This window comes from Scyliorhinus torazame, chromosome 23 (genome assembly GCF_047496885.1).
Source record: "Scyliorhinus torazame isolate Kashiwa2021f chromosome 23, sScyTor2.1, whole genome shotgun sequence".
Classification (NCBI taxonomy): Eukaryota; Metazoa; Chordata; class Chondrichthyes; order Carcharhiniformes; family Scyliorhinidae; genus Scyliorhinus; species Scyliorhinus torazame.
The window spans coordinates 71,843,599-71,864,653 of record NC_092729.1 but is presented as its reverse complement, the minus strand read 5'-3'; the positions used below and the strand labels follow the sequence as shown (position 1 = coordinate 71,864,653).

The window sequence follows — 21,055 nt, the reverse complement described above, 5'->3', positions numbered from 1 at the left end:
CTATCTGGGGAACTAGGAGACACAGATACACAATGAGGGTCGTATAAAATCGCCCTCAGCAACTGTCTGGACAGTTACAAAATAAGGACCATGGATATCACTAGCTGGGGAACCAGGATATATAGTTACAGAATAAGGGTCATGTATATGAGCTATCTGGGCAGCGGGAGACACAGTTACAAAATCAGCGTCATATATATAAGCTAGCCGGAGAACTCAGGGTCGCAGTTATAGAACATGTGTAAGGCGTATAAGCACAATGGTGAATTGGGAGACACCGTTACACAATGAGAGTTATGCATATTCACTTGCTGTAGAACCGAACTGGGGGTCAGCGAGCAGGTTATTACTGAGAGTAAGTGTCACTTGGTCGCACTGTCAGTGGGTGGCACAGGAACACATTGGTTAGCACTGTTTCTTCACACGCCAGGGTCACAGGGTCGATTCCTGGCTTCGGTCACTGTCTGTGCGGAGTCTGCATGTTCTCCCAACGTCTGCGTGGGTTTCCTCCGGGAGCTTCGGCTTTCTCCCACGGTCCGGGGATGTGCAGGTTAGGTGGAGTGGCCATGCTAAATTGCCCATTATGTCCAAAAAGGTTTGGGAGGGGTTACTGGGTTGCGGGGAGAAGGTGGACTTAAAGTAGGGTGATTTTTCTAACGGCCTGTGCAGGCTCGATGGGCCAAATGGCCTCCCTCTGCACTGTGAATTCTATGAACTTGGAGGCACAGTTAACATCGCGTGTTTCATCTCTATAAGCTAGCTGCGGGACTGTGAGACACAGTTGCAGAATAAGAGTATGTATGTAAGTTCGCTGGGGAACTGGGTGACAGTTTCAGAATAAGTGCCACGTATTCATGGTGGCTGGAGAACATAGAGACACTAGGGGACATAGGTACACACTAAGGGTCATGTATATACGCAAATGGGGAAATTGGGAGTCACGGGTACATAATAAGGGTTAGTTAAACATGCTAGCTGGGGAATGGGAGACACGAGTACAAAATGAGGGTCCTGTATATAAACTAGCTGGGAAACAAGGCACGACAGGCACAGAATAAGGGTCTTGTATAAAAGGTAGATGGGAACTAGCAGACACAGTTACAGAGTAAACCTTACCTATGTAAGTTAGCTGGGAAACTAGGCGATACAGGTACAGAGTAAGGGTCATGTACGTAAGTTAGCTGGGGAACTAGGAGACAAAGTTACAGAATGACAAGGAGCCAGCTATAGAATAAGGGTCATGTGTATAAGCTCTGTGTGTCCCTCGCTCTCTGTGTGACCCTCGCTCTCTGTGGGTCTCTCGCTCTCTGTGTGTCCATCGCTCTCTGTGTGTCCCTCGTTCATTGTGTGTATCCCTCGCTCTGTGTGTGTCCCTCGCTCTGTGAGTCCCTCGCTCTGTGTGTCCCTCGCTCTCTGTGTGTCCCTCGCTCTCTGTGTATCCCTCGATATCTGTGTGTCCGTCGCTCTCTGTGTGTGTCCCTCACTCCCTGTGTGTCCCTCGCTCTCTGTGCGTCCCTCGCTCTCTGAGCACACCTCGCTCTCTGTGTGTCCCTCACTCTCTGTGTGTCCCTCGCTCTCTGTGTGTTCCTCGCTCTCTGTGCATCATTCGCTCTCTGAGCACCCCTCGCTCTCTGTGCGTGTCCCTCGCTCTCTGTGTGTCCCTCGCTCTCTGTGTGTGTCCCTCGCTCTGTGTGTGTGTTACTTGCTCTCTGTGTGTCCCTCGCTCTCTGTGTGTGTCCCTCGCTCTCTGTGTATCCCTCGCTCTCTGTGTGTGTCCCTCGCTCTCTGTGTGACACTCGCTCTCTGTGTGTCCCTCGCTCTCTGTGTGTCCCTCGCTCTGTGTGTGTCCCTCGCCCTCAGTGTGTGTTCCTCGCTCTCTGTGTGTCCCTCGCTCTCTGTGTGTGTCCCTCGCTCTCTGTGTGTCCCTCGCTCTCTGTGTGTGTCCCTAGCTCTCTCTGTGTCCCTCGCTCTCTGTGCGTCCCTAGCTCTCTGTGTTTTCCTCGATCTCTGTGCGTCCCTCGCTCTCTGTGTGTCCCTTGCTCTCTGTGTCCCTCGCTCTCTGTGTGTCCCTCGCTCTCTGTGTGTCCCTCGCTCTCTGTGTGTTCGTCGCTCTCTGTGTGTACCTCACTCTGTGTGTCCCTCAGTCTCTGTGTGTCCCTCGCTCTCTGTGTGTGTACCCTCGCTCTCTGTGTGTGTTCCTCGCTCTCTGTGCACCCCTCGCTCTCTGTGTAATTCGCTCTCTGTGTGCCCCTCGCTCTCTCTGCGTCCCTCGCTCTCTGTGTGTCCCTCGCTCTCTGTGCGCCCCTCGCTCTCTGTGTGTCCCTCGCTCTCTGTGTGTCCCTTGCTCTCTGTGAGTTCCTCGCTCTCTGTGTGTTCCTCGCACTCTGTGTGTCCCTCGCTTTGTGTGTGTGTGTCTCGCTCTCTGTGCACCCCTTCCTCTCTGTGTCCTTCGCTCTCTGTGTGTCCCTCGCTCTCTGTGCGTCCCTCGCTCTCTGTGTGTCCCTCGCTCTCTGTGTGTCCCCCGCTCTCTGTATGTGTCCCTCGCTCTCTGTGTGTCCCTCGCTCTCTGTGTGTCCCTCGCACTCTGTGTGTCCCCCGCTCTCTGTGTGTGTCCCTCACTCTGTGCCTCCCTCGCTCTCTGTGTGTGTCCCTCGCTCTGTGCGTCCCTCGCTCTCTGTGCGTCCCTCGCTCTCTGTGTGCCCCTCGCTCTCTGTGTGTGTCCCTCGCTCTGTGCGTCCCTCGCTCTGTGCGTCCCTCGCTCTCTGTGCGTCCCTCGCTCTTTGTGTGTCCCTCGCTCATTGTGAGTCCCTCTCTCTCTGTGTGTCCCTCGCTCTGTGTGTCCCTCGCTCTGTGCGTCCCTCGCTCTCTGTGCGTCCCTCGCTCTCTGTGCGTCCCTCGCTCTGTGTGTCCCTCGCTCTGTGTGTCCCTCGCTCTGGGTGTCCCTCGCTCTCTGTGTGTCCCTCGCTCTGTGCGTCCCTCGCTCTCTCTGTGCGTCCCTCGCTCTCTGTGTGTCCCTCGCTCTCTGTGCGTCCCTCGCTCTCTGTGTGTGCTCCTCGCTCTGTGCGTTCCTCGCTCTCTGTGTGTCCCTCGCTCTCTGTGTGTCCCTAGCTCTCTGTGCGTCCCTCGCTCTCTGTGTGTCCCTCGCTCTCTGTGTGTGTCCCTCGCTCTCTGTGTGTCCCTCGCTCTCTGTGTGTCCCTCGCTCTCTGTGTGTGTCCCTCGCTCTCTGTGTGTCCCTCGCTCTCTGTGTGTGTCCCTCGCTCTCTGTGTCCCTCTCTCTGTGCGTCCCTCGCTCTGTGTGCGCCCAAGCGCACGGTATCATTGTGGATAGCACAATTGCTTCACAGCTCCGGGTCCCAGGTTCGATTCCGGATTGGGTCACTGTCTGTGCGGAGTCTGCACATCCTCCCCGTGTGTGCGTGTGTTTCCTCCGGGTGCTCCGGTTTCCTCCCACAGTCCAAAGATGTGCAGGTTAGGTGGATTGGCCTTGATAAATTGCCCTTAGTGTCAAAATTGCCCTTAGTGTTGGGTGGGGTTGCTGGATTATGGGGATAGGGTGGAGGTGTGGGCTTGGATAAGGTGCTCTTTCCAAGATCTGGTACAGGCTCGACGGGCCGAATGGCCTCCTTCTGCACTTTAAAGTCTCTGATAAACTGTGATCGCTCTCTGTGCGTCCGCCGCTGTCTGTATGTCCCTCGCTCTCTATGTGTCCCTCGCTCTCTGTGTGTCCCTCGCTCTGTGTGTCCCTTGCTCTCTGTGTGTCCCTCGCTCTTTGTGTGTCCCTCGCTCTCTGTGTGTCCCTCGCTCTCTGTGTGTCCCTCGCTCTCTGTGTGTCCCTCTCTCTCTCTGAGTGTCCCTCGCTCTCTGTGTATCCCTCGCTCTGTGTGTCCCTCGCTCTGTGTGTCCCTCGCTCTCCGTGTGTCCCTCGCTCTCTGTAGTCCCTCGCTCTCTGTGCGTCCCTCGCTCTCTGTGTGTCCCTCGCTCTCTGTGTATCCCTAGCTCTCTGTGTCTCCCTCGCTCTCTGTGTCTCCCTCGCTTTCTGTGCGTACCTCGCTCTCTGTGCGTCCCTCGCTCTCTGTCTGTCCCTCGCTCTCTGTGTGTGTCCCTCGCTCTGTGTGTCCCTCGCTCTCTGTGAGTCCCTCGCTCCCTGTGTGTCCCTCGCTCTCTGTGTGTGTCCCTCGCTCTGTGTGTCCCTCGCTCTCAGTGTGTCCCTCGCTCTTTGTGTGTCCCTCGCTCTGTGTGTCCCTCGCTCTGTGTGTGTGTCCCTCGCTCTGTGTGTGTCCCTCGCTCTGTGTATCCCTCGCTCTCTGTGTGTCCCTCGCTCTCTGTGAGTGTCCCTCGCTCTGTGTATCCCTCGCTCTCTGTGTGTCCCTCGCTCTCTGTGAGTGTCCCTCGCTCTGTGTGTCCCTCGCCCTCTGTGTGTCCCTCGCTCTTTGTGTGTCCCTCGCTCTCTGTGTGTGTCCCTCGCTCTGTGAGTCCCTCGCTCTGTGTGTCCCTCGCTCTCTGTGTGTGTCCCTCGCTCTCTGTGTGTGTCCCTCCTCTGTGTGTCCCTCGCTCTCTGTGTGTCCCTCGCTCTCTGTGTGTATCCCTCGCTCTGTGTGTCCCTCGCTCTCTGTATGTCCCTCGCTCTCTGTGTGTCCCTCGCTCTCTGTGTGTGTCCGTCGCTCTGTGTGTCCCTCGCTCTCTGTGTGTCCCTCGCTGTTTGTGTGTCCCTCGCTCTCTGTGTGTGTCCCTCGCTCTCTGTGTGTGTCCGTCGCTCTGTGCGTCCCTCGCTCTCTGTGCGTCCCTCGCTCTCTGTGTGCCCCTCGCTCTCTGTGTGTCCCTCGCTCTCTGTGTGTCCCTCGCTCTCTGTGTCCCCCTCGGTCCCTGTCTATCCCTCGCTCTGTGTGTGTGCCCCTCGCTCTGTGTGTCCCTCGCTCTCTGTGTGACCCTCGCTCTTTGTGTGTCCCTCGCTCTCTCTGTGTGTCCCTCGCTCTGTGCATCCCTCGCTCTCTGTGTGTCCCTCGCTCACTGTGTGTCCCTCACTCTCTGTGTGTCCCTCGCTCTGTGCGTCCCTCGCTCTCTGTGTGCCCCTCGCTCTCTGTGTGTCCCTCGCTCTCTCTGTGTGTCCCTCGCTCTCGGTGTGTGTCCCTCGCTCTCTGTGTGTCCCTCGCTCTGTGTGTGTGTCCCTCGCTCTGTGCGTCCCTCGCTCTCTGTGTGCCCCTCGCTCTGTGTGTCCCTCGCTCTCTGTGTTTCCCTCGCTCTCTGTGCGTCCCTCGCTCTCTGTGCGTCCCTCGCTCTCTGTGTGCCCCTCGCTCTGTGTGTCCCTCGCTCTCTGTGCCTCCCTCGCTCTCTGTGTGTCCCTCGCTCTCTCTGTGTGTCCCTCGCTCTCGGTGTGTGTCCCTCGCTCTCTGTGTGTCCCTCGCTCTGTGTGTGTGTCCCTCGCTCTGTGCGTCCCTCGCTCTGTGTGTCCCTCGCTCTGTGCGTCCCTCGCTCTCTGTGTGCCCCTCGCTCTGTGCGTCCCTCGCTATCTGTGTGTTCCTCGCTCTGTTTGCCCCTCGCTCTATGTTCGTCCCTCGCTCTCTGTGCGTCCCTCGTTCTCTGTGTGCCCCTCGCTCTGTGTGTCCCTCGCTCTCTGTGTTTCCCTCGCTCTCTGTGCGTCCCTCGCTCTCTGTGTGCCCCTCGCTCTGTGTGTCCCTCGCTCTGTTTGCCCCTCGCTCTCTGTGTTTCCCTCACTCTGTGCGTCCCTCGCTCTCTGTGCGTCCCTCGCTCTCTGTGTGTCCCTCGCTCTGTGTGTCCCTCGCTCTCTCTGTGTGCCCCTCGCTCTGTGTGTCCCTCGCTCTCTGTGTGCCCCTCGCTCTGTGTGTCCCTCGCTCTCTCTGTGTGTCCCTCGCTCTGTGCGTCCCTCGCTCTCTGTGTGCCCCTCGCTCTGTGTGTCCCTCGCTCTGTTTGCCCCTCGCTCTCTGTGTTTCCCTCGCTCTCTGTGCGTCCCTCGCTCTCTGTGCGTCCCTCGCTCTCTGTGTGCCCCTCGCTCTGTGTGTCCCTCGCTCTCTGTGCCTCCCTCGCTCTCTGTGAAGGGGCTGCACGCTTTTTTGGGTGAGCCTTGAACTTGGCCCCAATCAATTGGTCCGTTTCTCGATGGTTCCTATCGATTTCATCCAATAAAGGGGTGGGTGCCCTGATTGCTGGGCGTGTCCTAGGTGGCTGTTGGCCTGCTTTGTTCTGGTCTCCTCTGGTGCCGGGGTGTCTGCCTTAGTATCGGTTACTCAAATGTTCCTCTTTTGATCCCGGAGATGGGCCATTAGTATGCTAATGGACCTACAGTTTTTGGTCTTGTCTGGGAGCTGCGGCTCCAATCAACGGACAAACCCTGAACCTGCTTGTTTGATCAGTTTTGTCCATTTTCCCTGCAATCCTCACAAAGTGTCCATTTTGTAATCGGGAAGTGGCCATCCCAGATGGCTACAATACCACACTTAGTACTTCCTGGCGCCGTATCCCTCTATATCCATCTTATCCATGTATTTGTCGTTAACCCCTTTGAACGCCGTTAATATATCTGCTTCGACAAACTATTCTGATAATGCTTTCCTGGCAATCACCACCCAATCTAATAAAACCTGTCTCGCACATCTCCTCTAAACATTTCCCCACTGACCATAAATCCTCCTGGTGCCTGACTCCTCCACCCAACAGTAGAGTGCCTGCTCATCTACTATATGCACGCACCTCAAAATATTTTATGCCTTACATCGGTTCCAAAAAAATGAAAGACGACATTTTATACTGATATTCTCCAGCCTTATTCATCAACCTCCGGCGTTCTGATCAAAACAGTCCGGGTGTTTTCAGCCTTTTCCCATAGCTAACACCCTGCAGACCAGACAACATGCTGGTAAACCTCCTCTGCACCCTCTCTCAAAGCCTCCCCATCCTTCTGTGGACAAAAATCGTGCTCAATGATTCAAGTGCGGCCACACATAGGTTGGAAACAACTGCAGCATGAATTGGCAGTTCCTATGCTGACATACAACAGCGTTATTCTTTAAGTTGGCTCGCCACTTACCCAGAGAGCTTATATTCATGGCCCTTTTCTGTAACTGTGTCTCCCAGTTCACCAGCGAGCTTATATACCTGAGCTATAATTCTGTAACTGTGTGCCCCATTTCCGCAGCTAGCTCTGATTAATGTCTATTGAATAGAACATGCGTTCTATTGCAGTGTCTCCAAGTTCTATGGCTTTGTATTTTTATGGAAGTATTATATTTATTTTCAATTGTTTCATAACTTTGGTTATACTGTTTCCTCTAAGTTGTCATCCAAAATTAGGTCCAAAAATTATATTTCTTAATGTTATTTAAACTTAGTCTGAGCTTCGCTCACCCTGACCTCGATGTCCAATAGGGAAATACACTCAGAAGATCACCAGCAACTCTTGCAAATAATTCAAATCTAGAAGGTATATTTGCAAGTTGACACAGCAGCCTCATTCACAGAGACAGCCTTTTCGAGATAATATCCTCTGCAGCTGAAAATTCACAGCGTTCTGGGGTAGAGAATTCAGAACATCCCAAAACCTCTGAAATAAATAATATGCCCCTTTTTACAGGCGTCAGTTGCTGCCAATTATTTCGAGACTGTATCTTCCAGTACCCGGGTTAGTGTCTGTACAAAAACGTGGATAAGTCACTGAAATAGCAATAGTTAACAAACAAAATTAGAGCAGAAAGACTGTGTCTAGCTTCCGGCATTATTAATCTTGTTTGTACACATCCTGAGTATAAATAATAGATTAAATGACTCCAGCCACAAAATCTAGCGTGCGGGTTACAAGATGGCAGCCATGACAGAATCATGAATGCAAGATTGTCACAGTTGTAAATGGTGACAAAGCAAGAGTAAAATACAAATAAATGGAGTATGAAAATAAACTCGCAATACTAAAATCATCACAGGGAGCTTTTGCAATTAATTATGAAAATGAGAGTGGTCACATGGAAGGTCGTCCCTTGTTAACAGTTGATGGTGCATTTGTCAATTAAAATAAGGAAATGACAAACGTGCTTTTTAATGACTGTGTTTCAGTATTTACAAGAGAGGAAGAGTTCAAAATGCCAGCGATACGAGGAGACATATTATTGAAACAGGAGCAGGTTCTGGGCAAAATTCAGATATCTCAGAACCCCACTACCGGGTGATTTCCCTCCAAGTCACTCACCACCCTGACTTGGAAATATAGCCACAGTCTGTAACAGTTTCTACTATTTCCCAACAAGCTTCACTTAATGACCCTTCATTTAAGTGCTGTGTCTCCAAGTTAAAAATCTTGTGTATTTACATTGCCCACACAATGTAACTGTGTCTCCTATTTTCATAGTATGAAGTCTTACAGCACCAGGTTAAAGTCCAACAAGTTTGTTTCGATGTCACTAGCTTTCGGAGCGCTGCTCCTTCCTCAGGTGAATGAAGAGGTCTGTTCCAGAAACACACATATAGACAAATTCAAATATGCCAAACAATGCTAGGAATGCGAGCATTAGCAGGTGATTAAATCTTTACAGATCCAGAGATGGGGTAACTCCAGGTTAAAGAGGTGTGAATTGTATCAATTAGGGCAGCACGGTAGCATGGTGGTGAGCCCAATTGCTTCACAGCTCAAGGGTCCCAGGTTCGATTCCCGGCTTGGGTCACTGTCTGTGCGGAGTCTGCACGTTCTCCCCGTGTCTGCGTGGGTTTCCTCCGGGTGCTCCGGTTTCCTCCCACAGTCCAAAGATGTGCAGGTTAGGTGGATTGCCCATGATAAATTGCCCTTAGTGTCCAAATTGCCCATAGTGTTGAGTGGGGTTACTGGGTTATGGGGATGAGATGGAGGTGTTGACCTTTGGTAGGGTGCTCTTTCCAAGAGCCGGTGCAGACTCGATGGGCCGAATGGCCTCCTTCTGCACTGTAAATTCAATGAAATTCTATGAAATCAAGCCAGGACAGTTGGTAGGATTTTGCAGGCCAGATGGTGGGGGATGAATGTAATGCGACATGAATCCCAGGTCCCGGGTGAGGCCGCACTCATGTGTGCGGAACTTGGCTATAAGTTTCTGCTCGGCGATTCTGCGTTGTCGCTGGTCCTGAAGGCCGCCTTGGAGAACCCTTACCCGGAGATCAGAGGCTGAATGCCCTTGACTGCTGAAATATTCCCCGACTGGAAGGGAACATTCCTGCCTGGTGATTGTTACGCGATGTCCGTTCATTCGTTGTCGCAGCGTCTGGTGTTCTAAAGAATAAAGGGATTCGGGGATATGGTGTACGGGCCGGAGAGTGGAGCTGAGTCCACAAAAGATCAGCCATGATCTCATTAAATGTCGGAGCAGGCTCGAGGGGCCAGATGGCCTACTCCTGTTCCTAGTTCTTATGTTCTTCCCCTGCACTCAGCTCATCTTGATCCGGTTGAAGATGGTGCACAGGGCGGCCTTGACCAGGGCAAGGATGAGTGGTATTTTCCTCAGGGGTGGGGGATATGTGCATATGTTAGTTTTGAGGTGCGGGGTATCCTGCCTTCTGGTTTTGCTCTAAACTTGTCAGATCCCTGATCCCCTCTTTAACGCCATGTCAGGGGTCTTGGTAGCGATCTGGAGCCTTGGCCACCGACTCACCTGGCGTTGTATACGGGGGGTCGGAAACGGGACGTCTTTCACCTAGTCGATGGCTCGGAGGCGAGATTGACGGGCTGGAAGGCGTCCCCTCCCCTAGTTGGGAGATCAAGCCCCGCTCTGTTACCCTTTTTTGGAGGGAGATGACCGCAGGGGACACCTGCATTGCCTTCCTGCTCTTTCTCTGCCTTAATAGCTGTTTTCTTGTGTATAATGTTTTAATGGTCCCTGTTTAATGTTGGACATTGTTTTAATTATCTTTGATTTTTGTGTGTATACTGTTCAAATGGTCTCTGTTTAATATAAGAAACTGTTTAAATGGCCATTTTTGCGTGGAGAGTACTATTTAAATCGGCTCTTTAACGTAGGAACCTTTTTAAATAATCTGTGTTGACTGGAGGTCACTATTTAAATGTTCTACGTTTAATGTAGGTCCAGGGCACTATTTTAGTTCTCTCTGTTGAAAGGAGGACACTTTTTCAATACTCTCTTTTGAATGCAGAACGGTATTTAAATCAACGCGGTTTTCTGTCGGAAACGGTTTAATTGGTCTATTTAATGTACGAAAATGTTCTAATGACCTCACATTATTTAAGTAGTTTGTATTTAATATTGTACACGGCTTAAATAGTCTCTGTTAAATTCAGGACACAGGTTAAATAAACTATTTTTTAAAAGGATATGTTTCTAATGTTAGCTTCATGTAGGACACTCATTCAAAGGACCTTTTAAAAATTTGTTCATGGGATGTGGGCGTCGCAGTCTGTGCCAGAATTTTCTGCCAATCCGAAATGGATTGTTAAGAGTCAACAACATAGCTGTGGGTCTGACGTCACATGTCGGCCGGACCAGGTAAAGGCGGCAGATTTCCTCCCGAAAGGACATTTGTGAACCAGATGGGTTTTTACGACAATTGTTTCATGGTCACCATCAAACTTTCAGTGAATTCAAATGTCACCATCTGCCATGGTGGGACTTGAACCTGCGTCCCCAGAGCAGTGCTTAGGGTCTCTGAATCTTTGGTTAACTCGTCCAATGGAAATACCACTACGCCACCGCCTCCCCTCTACATCTATTCCTGATAACTTTTGTTGCTTACCGAATCTCCTCCCCATCCTCTCTTTGCCTTCCGCACCCAGTGACAGTCATTCCCATCTCTCTGAATCCTTTCTAAACACACTGAAAATCTTCCTTAGCCCCTCATTCCCTCCCCACCCATTGAAATTATTTAAGTTCCCTTGACCCCCGTCACCACCGCTTTCCTATCCACTGAAACGTTTCCCAGCACCATCTGCACTCCCTGGAAATTCCCCTCACTATTCTTCTCCCTCCGACCGTTCAAATATCTTGTAGCAAGATCAATCCATCTGTGACGCAGAAAACTCCTCCCCTCCAGCAGGAATTTCATTCCTTGCGCTAAAATCTTTCACAGTCCTCTAATATCCTTTCCGGTAACCGCCAACCCCGCACCGTGTCCGGAACCCCTCCATGGCGACTAGAGACCCTTCATCCGTGAACCCCTCCATGGCGACTAGAGACCCTTCATCCGTGAACCCCTCCATGGCGACTAGAGACCCTTCATCCGTGAACCCCTCCATGGCGACTAGAGACCCTTCATCCGTGAACCCCTCCATGGCGCCTAGAAACCTTGCAAGGTGCCCTGAACCCCTCCATGGCGACTGGAGACGCTTCACGGTGTTCCGAACAGTTCCATGGCACCTAGAAACCCGGAACTGTGTTCTGAAACACTCCATGGCGTTCAGAAACACTTCACCGTGCCTTGAACCCCTCCATGGCGCCTCAATGCAGTTCGCTGCGCCGAGAAACCGTTAACGGTTCCGGGAAAACTTTTGTGGTGTTCTGAAAACATCCGGGGTGCCCTGAAAAATGAAAGCAAACCTCAGCACCCACTGAACATTTCCTCCACACTCTGATCTCCTGCACCATCCTCTGAATCACTTCACCATCCTCTTACTCACCCACTAAATCCCTCCCCTATTTTCTGAATCAATTGCCGAGCTCCAGAACCATTTCCATGGTTACCTTCTATCACTTCCAGACCCCTAGCTCGTTCTCCCCAGTACTTGAGACATCCTCACATGTAAGTGGTCAGAGAGCTGATATTGTGGCCCCCTATCTTATCTCAGACCATTTGCATCGACCTCCCCTCCCCTTTCTCTGGAATGTACACATCTGTTCCCAGCCTCAATTCAAACCGGACACCTTCGCTACAGACAGCCTGATCCTGAGGGTTAACAAGACATGAAGCAGTGACCAATGCAGTAAGTTTTATTTCTGATTACAGGCCATTATCCAGACAGCAGGAATACAAGGTCAGGTGTTAGAGGAGTGAAGTAATAAATTAGCCTGTTGTCCAGGAAAGAAGCTTCCATTCAGAGAGAACATGGAGATCCCGGGTTGATGGTCGCCCCTCACTGGATCATTCATCTTTACCTTCAATCCGAATTTGACCCATCATCGTTTTGGGAAGGGAGAAAGTCACGTGCAATCTTCTCAGTGACTGACGGATCACTGATTCTGGCCTCCAACATCGGAGTTTTTGATTTATAACCGTCTAAGAGTAAAAGAAAACATGATGAAGGAATTAATTACGGGTTGTTCAGCCTGATGGAGAACAATGAGAAAACAGAAAGCAGAATCTCTCAGCCTGACAGGGACACACTCGGCACAAAGCAGCAACATTAGGTTTGTTGTATATAATAATATTCCACAGTTTACAGCCTCCCACTCCCAGACTTGTATAAACCCACTCCGTCTCCCCACCTCCTGGTCGGAACAAACTCATTCCCTCCCTCCACCTGCTGGTCTGTACAAACACACTCCCTCCACCTCCTGGTCTGTACAAACTCCCTCCCTCCCTCCACCTGCTGGTCTGCACAAACTCCCGCCCTCCACCTCCTGGTCTGTACAAACTCCCTCCCTCCCTCCACCTGCTGGTCTGTACAAACTCCCGCCCTCCACCTCCTGGTCTGTACAAACTCACTCCCTCCCTCCACCTCCTGGTCTGTACAAATTCACTCCCTCCTTCCATCTCCTGGTCTGTACAAACTCCCTCCCTCCCTCCACCTGCTGGTGTGTACAAACTACCTCCCTCCACCTCCTGGTCTGTACAAACTCCCTCCCTCCATCTCCTGGTCTGTACAAACTCCCTCCCTCCCTCCACCTGCTGGTGTGTACAAACTACCTCCCTCCCTCCACCTCCTGGTCTGTACAAACTCCCTCCCTCCACCTCCTGGTCTGTACAAATTCACTCCCTCCACCTCCTGGTCTGTACAAACTCACTCCCTCCACCTCCTGGTATGTACAAACTCACTCCCTCCACCTCCTGGTCTGTACAAACCCCCTCCCTCCCTCCACCTGCTGGTCTGTACAAACTCCCTCCCTCCACCTCCTGGTATGTACAAACTCCCTCCCTCCACCTCCTGGTATGTACAAATTCACTCCCTCCACCTCCTGGTCTGTACAAACTCCCTCCCTCCCTCCACTTGCTGGTCTGTACAAACTCACACCCGCCACCTCCTGGTCTGCACAAACTCACTCCCTCCACCTCCTGGTCTGTACAAACTCCCTCCCTCCCTCCACTTGCTGGTCTGTACAAACTCACTCCCTCCACCTCCTGGTCTGTACAAACTCACTCCCTCCACCTCCTGGTCTGCACAAACTCACTCCCTCCACCTCCTGGTCTGTACAAACTCACTCCCTCCACCTCCTGGTCTGTACAAACTCACTCCCTCCACCTCCTGGTCTGCACAAACTCACACCCTCCCACCTCCTGGTCTGTACAAACCCACTGCCTCCACCTCCTGTTCAGTGCAAATTCCCTCCCTCACCCTCCCGTTCTGTACAAACTCACTCCCTCCACCTCCTGGTCTGTACAAACTCCCTCGCCCAACCTCCTGGTCTGTACAAACTCACGCCCTTCACCTCCTGGTCTGCACAAACTCACTTCCTCCATCCACCGCCTGGTCTGTACAAACTCTCTCCCTCCCACCACCTCCTGGTCTGTACAAACACATTCCCTCCACCTCCTGTTCCGGACAAACACATGCCCGTCCTCCACATCCTGCTCTGTAAAAACGCACACCCTCTGTGGTGTTGGGTGCTCTGGTGCACAGATGAGCCAACACAGTTGTATGTGGTACAACTCTATTTTATTATAACTCTTATAATACAGTTCGTTCTGGATACTCTGCACGTGCTGTCTCCCTGAGTGTGTTTGGTAACAGATGTGTCCTGGTTCTCCTCTGCAGCTAATACTGACTACCGGGGGTCGTGTCTGTGCTTTTATATCTTTCTGTCATTGGTTGTGGTGTTGTGTGTTCTGATTTGTCTGTTGGTGTGTCTATCATGATGTGTGTGTTTGAATATCATGACACCCTCCAACTCCTGGTCTGTACAAACTCACTCACTCCCTCCACTTCCTGGTCTGTACAAATAGACAATCTCCCTCCACTTCCTGGTCTGTACAAACTCACTCACTCCATCTCCTGGTCTGTACAAACTACCTCCCTCCACCTCCTGGTCTGTACAAACTCCCTCGCCCCACCTCCTGGTCTGTACAAACTCACGCCCTTCACCTCCTGGTCTGCACAAACTCACTTCCTCCATCCACCGCCTGGTCTGTACAAACTCTCTCCCTCCCACCACCTCCTGGTCTGTACAAACACATTCCCTCCACCTCCTGTTCCGGACAAACACATGCCCATCCTCCACATCCTGCTCTGTAAAAACGCACACCCTCCAACTCCTGGTCTGTACAAACTCACTCACTCCCTCCACTTCCTGGTCTGTACAAACTCACTCCCTCCACCTCCTGGTCTGCACAAACTCACTCCCTCCACCTCCTGGTCTGGACAAACTCACACCCACCACCTCCTGGTCTGCACAAACTCACGCCCTCCACCTCCTGGTCTGTACAAACTCACTTTCTCCATCCACCGCCTGATCTGTACAAACTCCCTCCCTCCACATCCTGGTCTGTACAAACTCACACCCTCCACCTCCTGTCTGTACAAACTCACTCCCTCCACAACCTCGTCTGTACAAACTAACTCACTCCACCTCCTGGTCTGTACAAACTCACACCCTCCACATCCTGGTCTGTACAAACTCCCTCCCTCCACCTCCTGGTCTGTACAATCTCACTCCCTCTCCTCCTCGTCTGTACAAACTGACGCCCTCCACCTCCTGGTCTGTACAAACTCACTTCCTCCATCCACCTCCTGGTCTGTACAATCTCACTCCCCCTCCGACATCTGTACAAACTCACTCCCTCCCACCACCTCCTGGTCTGTACAAACTCACTTTCTCCATCCACCGCCTGGTCTGTACAAACTCCCGCCCTCCCTCCACCTCCTGGTCTGTACAAACACATTCCCTCCACCTCCTGGTCTGGACAAACACATGCCCTCCCTCCACCTCCTGGTCTGTACAAACACATTCCCTCCACCTCCTGGTCTGGACAAACACATGCCCTCCCTCCATATCCTGCTCTGTAAAAACGCACACCCTCCAACTCCTTGTCTGTACAAACTCACTCACTCCCTCCACTTCCTGGTCTGTACAAATAGACTCCCTCCCTCCACTTCCTGGTCTGTACAAACTCACTCACTCCACCTCCTGGTCTGCACAAACTCACTCCCTCCACATCCTGGTCTGTACAAACTCACTCCGTCCACCTCCTGGTCTGCACAAACTCACTCACTCCACCTCCTGGTCTGCACAAACTCACACCCTCCACCTACTGGTCTGTACAAACTCCCTCCCACCACCTCCTGGTCTGTACAAACTCACTCATTCCACCTCCTGGTCTGCACAAACACACTCCCTCCACCTCCTGGACTGTACAATCTCACTCCCCCCTCCTCCTCATCTGTACAAGCTCACTCCCTCCCACCACCTCCTGGTCTGTACAAACTCACTTCCTCCATCCACCTCCTGGTCTGTACAAACTCCCTCCCTCCCTCCACCTCCAGGTCTGTACAAACACATTCCCTCCACCTCCTGGTCTGGACAAACACATGCCCTCCCTCCAAATCCTGCTCTGTACAAACGCACACCGTCCAACTCCTGGTCTATAAAAAATCACGCCCTCCCTCCGCCTCCTGGTCTGTACAAATAGACTCCAGCCCTCCACTTCCTGGTCTGTACGGACTCACTCACTCCACCTCCTGGTCTGCACAAACCCCCTCCCTCCACCTCCTGGTCAGCACAAACTCCCTCCCTCCACCTCCTGCTCTGTACAAACTCACTCCCTCCACATCCTGGTCTGTACAAACGCACTCCCTCCACCCTCTGGTCTGTACAAACTCCCTCCCTCCACCTCCTTGTCTGTACAAACTCCCTCCCTCTTCCACCTCCTGGTCTGTACAAACTCCCTCCCTCCACCTCCTGGTCTGGACAAACACACTCCCTCCACCTCCTGGTGTTTACAAACTCACTCCCTCCACCTCCTGGTCTGTAAAAACTCCCTCCCTCCACCTCCTGGTCTGTACAAACTCCCTACCTCCACCTCCTGGTCAGTACAAACTCCCTCCCTCCACCTCCTGGTCTGTACAAACTCACTCCCTCCACCTCCTGGTCTGTACAAACTCACTCCCTCCACATCCTGATCTGTACAAACTCACTCCCTCCACCTCCTGATCTGTACAAACTCCCTCCCTCCACCTCTGGGTCTGTACAAACTCCCTCTCTCCCTCCACCTCCTGGTCCGTACAAACTCCCTCCCTCCACCTCCTGGTCTGTACAAACTCCCTCCCTCCACCTCCTGGTGTTTACAAACTCACTCCCTCCACCTCCTGGTCTGTACAAACTCCTTCCCTCCCTCCACCTCCTGGTCTTGACAAACTCCCTCCCTCCACCTCCTGGTCTGTACAAACTCCCTCCCTCCCTCCAACTCCTGGTCTACACAAACGTACTCCTTCCACCTCCTGGTCTGTACAAACTCACTGCCTCCACCTCCTGGACTGTGCCAACTCCCTCCCTCCACCTCCTGGTCTGTACAAACTCACGCCCTCCACCTCCTGGTCTGTACAAAGTCACTCCCTCAACCTCCTGGTCTGTACAAACTCACTCCCTCCACTTCCTGGTCTGTACAAACTCCCTCACTCCCTCCTCCTCCTGGTCTTCACATACTCACTCCCTCCACCTCCTGGTCTGTACAAACTATCTCCCTCCACCTCCTGGTCTGTACAAACTCACTCCCTCCCTCCACCTCCTGGTCTGTACAAATTCACTCCCTCCACCTCCTGGTCTGTAAAAACTCCCTCCCTCCACCTCCTGGTCTGTACAAACTCCCTACCTCCACCTCCTGGTCAGTACAAACTCCCTCCCTCCACCTCCTGGTCTGTAGAAACTCCCTCCCTCCAACTCCTGGTCTGCACAAACTGACTCCCTCCACCTCCTGGTCTGTACAAACTCACACCCTCCAGCTCCTGGTCTGTACAAACTCACTCCCTCCACCTCCTGGTCTTTACAAATTCACACCCTCAACCTCCTGGTCTGCACAAAGTCACTCCGTCCCTCTACCTCCTGGTCTACATCAACACACTCCCTCCCTCCTCCTAGTCTGTACAAACTCACTACCTCCCTCTACCTCCTGTACCGAAGTACAGTGAAAATTAAATGGGGAGAAATAGCTGATGGAGATGCTGATCCTGTCTTCACACACAGTCCACACTCTCACAATCTGTAGCAGTGTCAGTGACCAGGAACAGTAACTGAATTCTGCAATAAGGACAATGACAGAGTTTGCTATCCGGATCAATGATCCCACTTTGACCCAGCAACGTGCCCCGCCCAGTAACCTGTGGTTTCATTATTGATCCGTGTGGACCAGCTCACAAAACCAACAAGCCCCGCGAAACACTCCGATAGTGACTAAAATATCAGAGATTTACCAATGGAGATTGTTTATCCTGAATTCTTCAGTTTGTTTTAGAATCTCACAATCCACATCTCTTAACCTATCAAACCATTGCATTCAAAGCAAATACAATCGATTTAAAATTAATCTGCATGAACCCCAGCGGCTTTAGTGTTGGAGAACGTTCAGAGATTCTTCCTTCCTTCCATAATACCTGGTCTCGCTCCAGTAGGATTGCACTGAGTCAGCACGAGAAGTACAAGCACCAGGAACAGCGCTTTCTGCATCTTCACTGGGGTCTGTCAGAGTTACGGTCAGAATGCTGGTGTAGATCTGCTCTCTATCTAATCGCGGAGTGTTGCTGCTTTTATAATCCCACGAGCGGGCGTGTCTGCTTCCTGGTGATATCATTGGAAACTGTTTTCCTTAATGCTGCCTTATTTCCATGAATGTCGCCTTGAGCAAAGCCAGATCCACACAGCTGTTTAGTTTAAAAATCTAAAGGGGACAGCAGTGTACCTCGCTAGTGTTCCACATGATGTGTTCCTCTTGCTGACAGCCTCTCCCTCCGAAATGAAGCTGTGCTTAGAGTGCATATACAGACATAGTGCCTGTAAAAATGTTCATCAAAACCCCTGAATTTGGACGAACGTCCTTTTTTGTGAAGCACATCTGTATCTTAGACCCTGTCGCGTTGTGTAAGGCCACCTTCAGATGCCTATCCACATGTAGGTCCGGACACTGTATCCCAGCACTCTTCAGACCGGAGACATTATTTCCGTGTCGTCCCTGCCTCGCACTTTTGTTAAAATGCATCACGTCACAATGAAGGAAAAGAAGAGCAAAGCAAATTACAGCACAAGAGCAGGCCCTTCGGCCCTTCAAGACTGCAGCCACTTTGCTGCCCGTCTGAAAGGCGCTTCTGTGGCCGCGAAAGGACTCCAGGTTGGTAGTTTGCCTCCCTGATGCCAAGGTCCTGGATGTCTCTGAGCGGCTACAGAGCATCTTCAAACGGGAGGAAATCAGACAGAGGTCATTGCCCACATTGGCACCAATGACATAGGAGAAGCAGTAGCGAGGTCCTGTAACTGCAATTTACGCAGCTCGGTACAATATTAAAAAGCAAATCCTCTAGGGTAGTAATCTCAGGAATACTCCAGGTGCCATGTACTCGCAAGGCTAGCAACAGCGATATAGTGCAGATGAACACGTGGCTAAAGAACTAGTGCAGAAGGGAGGGCTTCAATTTGTTTGATCACTGGGATGTCTTCCACGGAAGGCGAGGCCTTACAAGAAGGGCAGGTTACACCTGAACTAGAGGGGCACCAATATCCTGACTGGGAGGTTTGCTTGTATGCTATCTGTCTTACTTGTTGTACTCCGTGCATTGAAGCAGATACACTCCAGACCTCCAGGCCCACTGAGTTCGACCTCCCTCAGCCTACCCTTCCTGTTATCCTGGCTGACCCTGGTACCATGCTCATCCCCAGTCTCTACACTTGCTGGCGTACTGTCCTGATTCCCACCCCTGCCAGATTAGTTTAAACCCACCCGCACAATACAGCTGTAGATGGTTGGGCCCCCGGCAATATCCTGAGGAACTCCTGCAGCGATGTCCAACCATCGTACCTTCTGCCAGGTATGACTCCAACCAGCGGAGAGTTTTCCCCCTGATTCCCATTGACTCACAGTGGAACATCATCTTTGTGTATTTCATGATGACTTTCTTATATTCCTTTCTTTATCTCTGTCCCACATCCCGACTACTGCCTGGGGGTCTGTACCTAACTCCCATCAGGCTTTTTCCCCTTTCTGCTCCTCAACTCTACCCACGCAGATTCTCTGCCTTCCAACCCTATATCGCTTCTGACTATAAATTGAATTCATTTCCTTACTAACAATGCAACCACGCTCACTCGTCCCAGCTGCGTGTCCTTTCTGGAGGGCATATATCATTGGCCATTTAAATGCCAGCCCTGATCCCCTTGCTGCCACGAGTCTGTGATGCCCCCAACATCGTACCGGCCAAATTTCAATTTGCGCGACCACCTTATTCACCTTGTTTCGTATAACGCACGCATTTAGGTGCAACCCCCTAATTCCAGAATAGACCGCCACCACCGCCCCACTCCGTCATCATATTTGTCCCCTCTTTTGCTTTAGCTGAAGTTGGATTCCTGCCACCTTCTCCTGTTGTACTCGGTGTTCTGGAAATGTTACTATCCTTTCTGGAGGCCTCGGCCCCTTTAATTAAATTAAAGTCTTCTCCATTAACCTGCGCTTCTACCTTCTCCTTTAACTTGGAGTTTCTAAACCACGCCCATATGTTCGGGTCGCGCCCGGCACTGGATGGGTTCTGGAGGGGGGTTGCGAGAACTATATCTAAGGTGGTGAAAGTCCAGGTCAAGCCAAGTTGGGGGCTAGCACTATTTGGAGTGGCGGACGAGCCGGGTGTGCAGGAGGCGAAAGAGGCCGGCATTCTGGCCTTTGCGTCCCTGGTAGCCCGGCGGAGGATCTTGTTAGTGTGGAAAGATGCGAAGCCCCCCAGTGTGGAAGCCTGGATAAATGACATGGCAGGGTTTATCAAGTTGGAGAGGATAAAGTTTGCCTTGAGAGGGTCAGTGCAGGGGTTCTCCAGGCGGTGGCAACCGTTCCTAGACTATCTCGCGGAGCGTTAGATGAAGATCGGTTAGCAGCAGCAGCAGCAACCCGGGGGAGGGGGGACATCTATCTCTTTCGGGGGGGGGGGGGGGGGGGGAGGCTGGACGGGGAAGGGGGTTTTCCTGGGGGCACTTGAGCAAGAAAATACATAAATGTTCAGGAAAGTTAATCTGTGCGGGAGGAATCGAATGTACAAAGTTCTGTATTATGTCGATTTGATATGTGTATGTCTTGCTCGGTGACTTTTCTTTTCTTTCTGTTAGGGGGGGGGGGTTATATGGGTGAAAATTTTGTTGAAAAATTCTTAACAAAACATATTTTTAAATAAAAACTTGGAGTTTTTATCCCATAACCCAGTAACCCCACCCAATGCTAAGGGCGATTCTGGACACTAAGGACAATTTAACATGGCCAATCCACCTAACCTGCACATCTTTGGGCTGCGGGAGGAAACCGGAGCACCCGGAGGAAACCCACGCACACACGGGGAGGACGTGCAGACTCCGCACAGACAGTGACCCAAGCCGGAATCGAACCTGGGACCCTGGAGCTGTGAAGCAATTGTGCTATCCACTATGCTACCGTGCTGCCCGGTTGGCTGGGACGCATTTATTTCCAGGGGTTTGGATCTATAGAACTTGTACGGAGCATCCATGTGGGCATCTTGAAACAATATGTAGATAGTCCAACTAGGAAAGGGTCCGCACTGGGTCTGGCCCAGCGGAATGACCATGGCCAGGCTTTCGACATTTCTGTTGGGGAACATTTCATGAAGAGTGACCATAATCTATTTTGTGTTAAGGTACTGTTAGACAAAGACAAGAGTTGTCCTCGGGTGAAGGTGCTAATTTGGTGGAAGGCTGATTATAACAATATTCGGCAGGAACT

The 21,055-nt window shown here is 51.8% G+C and overlaps 2 long non-coding RNA genes across 5 annotated transcripts in view; one reads left to right on the top strand and one right to left on the bottom strand.

Annotated features, from left to right (window-relative positions):
• Positions 1-21,055, top strand: part of LOC140399779 (uncharacterized) — a 559,175-nt gene that overhangs the window by 34,607 nt on the left and 503,513 nt on the right. The window lies entirely within an intron of this gene.
• LOC140399622 (uncharacterized) lies at positions 11,895-18,128 on the bottom strand. 4 transcript variants are annotated; one of them, XR_011937772.1, is made up of 2 exons: positions 18,026-18,128; positions 11,895-12,196 (listed from the first exon to the last, which is right to left on the bottom strand). It is a non-coding gene; the product is annotated as an uncharacterized lncRNA (long non-coding RNA). The 4 variants fall into 4 exon arrangements; XR_011937769.1 differs by lacking the exon at positions 18,026-18,128 and adding an exon at positions 17,721-18,019; XR_011937770.1 differs by lacking the exon at positions 18,026-18,128 and adding an exon at positions 17,665-17,725.